Genomic DNA, 4138 nt, shown 5'->3' on the forward strand with positions numbered 1-4138 from the left:
CATAATAATCATATACATTGTATATTGACAAAATAAAAATTTAACGAAAAAAAAAATCAGATTTTCAGCACACAAAAAAATAAATAAGTAAAGTGCATCACAATATAATAAACTCCCTTTTATGTAAAAAAAAAAAAAATTAAACTTCTAGATATTAGTGTGGCATTTATCATTTTGGTATCTAGAGCAGTGGTTCCCAACCCCAGATGATCATGAGAATCCACCCATAACCCTACTTAAAAATAAATAAGTAAAGTGCATCACAATATAATAAACTCCCTTTTATGTAAAAAAAAAAAATTAAACTTCTAGATATTAGTGTGGCATTTATCATTTTGGTATCTAGAGCAGTGGTTCCCAACCCCAGATCATCATGAGAATCCACCCATAACCCTACTTCCCCAAGATTTTGTTTCAGTAGGTCCAGAGTGGAGCCTAAGAATAGAATTTTTTTTCCTGTGGACTTTTGATGATCAACCAAATTTATCTGATATAGATAAGTAGGTATTTTATAGTTCTCTTTTTAGTTTAACTTCATTTAATAGGTTGTGATAGACAAGCATAACCAGTAAGCAAAGAAAATGTAGTTTTCCTTCCTTCTATTCCTAGGCCTGGGTGTTTACCCTAAAGTACAATGAATGCCATTGTAGGATTCTTTTTTCCTTAGCAATTGAACAGAGCTATACATGCCAGTGTCCCACAATGTCAGTTGCCTCCTTCACCTAGAAGCTTGTCTGACACTTGTAGTGTGGGATTAAACAAGATAACTACATGAATAAGCATGCTGAATTGGTTACCGAGTATCTAATTGGGACTGATTTGTTAATCCAATTTATGAGAATGGTGGTTCCTCAGTTCTACAGTTATCTAGCATATATATGGTAATCCTTAGCCCTGCAAAATAGCTGAAGACCAGAAAAATGGGGTAAGTCAGGACTTGAAGAGAATGGTAATGGCTCTGAGGAAGTACACAATCATAGAAAGATTGTGCTGGAATTCCTCAGGGGTGGCAGTGGTGTAAGTTGGTAGGTGGAGCTTTGAGCCTCTTCAGCTGGAGTAGCTCTGGCTCTATCTACTATTGGGCTTCGTTTGTAGAAAGAATTCCAGTACTTGAAAGGAAAAAGGTTAAAAACCAATTCAGAGTACTTTTGATGAGAAGCTTGAAGCTCAGAGAGGTACCCAAAGTAGTGTAGTTATTAGGAGCAGGGGCCAGGACTAGAAATAAGATCTCCTTTCCTAACAAGAATACTAAATCTTTTTGAGTCTCAGTAAATAACTGAGTGGTCTGGGAAGAGTTTTTTAAAAATGAGGTTATGGCCTGGTGTAATGTTGTTACAACTGACCGCAATGATTCTAAGTTAACATGACCATATTGAGGCAGGTCTGCTGTGTTGTTCATGAAGACAGGGAAGTGTGTCTTAGCGCCATAGCTTTTCATTCTGTCTCTCTTTCACCACCGTAGGACACTTCATCCCCTGACCATGCTGGATAACTAATGCTTTACTATTGACTACCCATCCCATTTTCATGCCTTTAACATACAAAGAGAATCTGGAATTATAGTCTGTATTAAATCAGTGGCCACTCGGAACTGGCACTTTAAATTCAAAAACATTAACTGGATAATCCTGATCAGACTGTTGTTCAAAGAGCATTTTAACTGGGTAACAAAGTAAATTAACATTATATTTAGATTTCATTATGCTTTTCTTATAAAGACTGATTTCCCATTTTACCTTAGGTATATTTGTGAAACTTGTTGCAGAATGTTTGACTACTTGAATTCAACAGAACATATCATGTATTTTGCTTTGTAGACATTTATGTCAGTGTCATTCTCTAAGAAACAAATAGAGAAGTAGATAATCTTCTCTAGACAGATTTTTTACCTTTTGGAAAAGAATATCAATTTACTTAAAAATTACAAGCTGTATTAAGTTGACATTGGTGGTCATCAGAAGTCTGGGAGCTAAAGTTTATTTCAAAAGTCTTATTAGGTGTATTTGCATTTCTTGAGATATGGTTTAAATTCTCTGTCTACTGTTGTAAACACCTCCTTATTTCAGATATCTTTCCTTAAAGTGCCTCATAGCTTCTCATGTTGCTGTACCCATGCAGAAATGCTGCTGCTCTTTCTTGCCGTTTATCCAAATGGGCCTGAAAATTCAGTGTAGCCACAATCACTTCTGTCCGTGAATGCATGTGGTTTGTATCCCAGGAGAGCACTTAGTCTGCCTTGCTGTTTGACATCAATTGTGATCTATAACTGACTGTAAAATCCCATATATGATTCCTTCGGCTGTCTGAAATCTTAGAGCCATTAATGGTAAGTCTCTCATCTACAATTTGACTGATAAACTGCTCTTCACATTGTTCCCATTTTCTATTTATTGTCACATCATTTAATATGTGCTGTCAGGGTAGCAGGATTTGTGGCTACTCATAACTCTGTCACATCATTTCTTCTTTACTGACCTGTTAAGTAAAGGAAACGTTTGATACATAAATAAATACAAGGGCCGGCCTGTGGCTCACTCGGGAGAGTGCGGTGCTGATAAATAAATACAAGATGGTATTTATTCCTATATAAGACCTTTATTCTTATATAGGTCCTGTCCCTGCTATCAATGGGGCACTGAAGAAAACAGGACTGACTCTTAAGGACATGGATTTGGTAGAGGTAAGTGTTCTTTTCTTACAACCTGAATAAACCACCTACTTTTATAGCATATATAGCTTTAATTTGGTATCATATAACTTTTTGTTTTAGTATGGTTAAACTTTCCAAATGATGTACATCTAAACAAGTATCACCTTTATTACATGCCTTGTGTTTGTACTTTTTCCCAACTGATTAAAATGCTTTACTTATATTTGAATAATTCAAACTGCTTGATTTTTCCTACTAAAGTATAAATTCCTGGAAACTTCTTAGGACTTTTATATAACTCTGTTACATTTTAGACTATTGATGTGTCTGTTGAATGGAAAATGGAGTATTATATAAGGTGAGAGAGAAATAAGTAACTTTAGCTCTATTTTATAGATTAAAGTGAAAAAATATAGGTAAAGTAATTGACCTAATAGAATAGCAATATGTAGTGCCAAATCTAGAAGTTTCTTACCCTTTCCCCCAAGTTGAGCCTCATCCCAAACTTATCTTTAGCTTTTTACACTATAGTTGTGGTTTGATTTGGGATGCACTTTTCATAATTTTTAACACTGGAAACTTAAATGTATTTATGAGTGATTTTTTTTTTTAATGTTAGAGTTAAAACAAAGATGTCATAAGCATTTAGCATAATTAAAAGGTGAGATGCAGAAGAAAATACTTAAAGATGGATTATATACCTTCCACATTTTGGCAGTACAGTCGGATGTCACTTCATGTGGATATGTTCTGAGAAATGTGTCATTAGGTGATTTCCTTGTTGCATGAACATCGTCAAGTGTACTTACACAAACCTAGATAGTACAGCCTACTACACACTTAGGCTGTATGGTATAGCCTACTGCCCTGACCACTGTCATATATGCAGTCTGTCATTGACTGAAACATCATTAATGCAGCACATGACTGTATTTGAAAATTTTAGCATGTGCTGCTTAGCATTAGGAAATAACTAATATAACAAAGGAGATCTTTCTATTTAAGTTGAGAAGCAGTAGGCACTAGTGATTTCCTCTGTAGTAATCTGTCACCCAGGAAACCATGGTTTCGGACAAATGATTTATCCTTAAATCTTTTCCTTTCTTAGTAGATCACAGCTCAGAGTCTCAACGGGGCTGCATAATTCCATATTTGTGTCAGCAATTAACTACCACTAAATTTCTGACTTTAGACTTCATACTTAAAACTCAATTCAAATACATCAACTCTGCAAAGCTGTTTATAATGATTTATAGATATATAAATACTCAAAGACATAACTTGCAAACAGTTCTAGGTTCAAAAGCCTAGTTTCACAACATGTTTTAGGTTTCTTAATACCTCCTTGAAGATGACTATATTCAAGGGTACTTCAGAAGTTTATGGAAAGATTTGTATTCTTTCAATTCTATTTTTCCATGAACTTTTGATGGGCCCATGTATAAAATAGAAAAATAATGGAACTAAAACAAATAAGGCACCATCTTG

At 34.8% G+C, this 4138-nt stretch overlaps 1 long non-coding RNA gene across 3 annotated transcripts in view; it reads left to right on the forward strand.

Moving 5' to 3' along the window:
- The first annotated feature begins 776 nt into the window (after positions 1-776).
- The window catches only part of LOC103604979, an 8519-nt gene continuing 5157 nt past the window's right edge, over positions 777-4138 (forward strand). For 2 of the 3 annotated variants that reach the window (XR_551758.1, XR_551757.1), the window contains exon 1: positions 790-2680. This is a non-coding gene — a long non-coding RNA (uncharacterized LOC103604979). Of the gene's footprint in view, positions 2681-4138 lie in introns of all 3 variants that reach the window. The other variant, XR_551759.1, reaches the window with a different exon arrangement.

Source organism: Galeopterus variegatus, unplaced genomic scaffold (genome assembly GCF_000696425.1).
Source record: "Galeopterus variegatus unplaced genomic scaffold, G_variegatus-3.0.2 Scaffold5518, whole genome shotgun sequence".
NCBI classification, from domain to species: domain Eukaryota; kingdom Metazoa; phylum Chordata; class Mammalia; order Dermoptera; family Cynocephalidae; genus Galeopterus; species Galeopterus variegatus.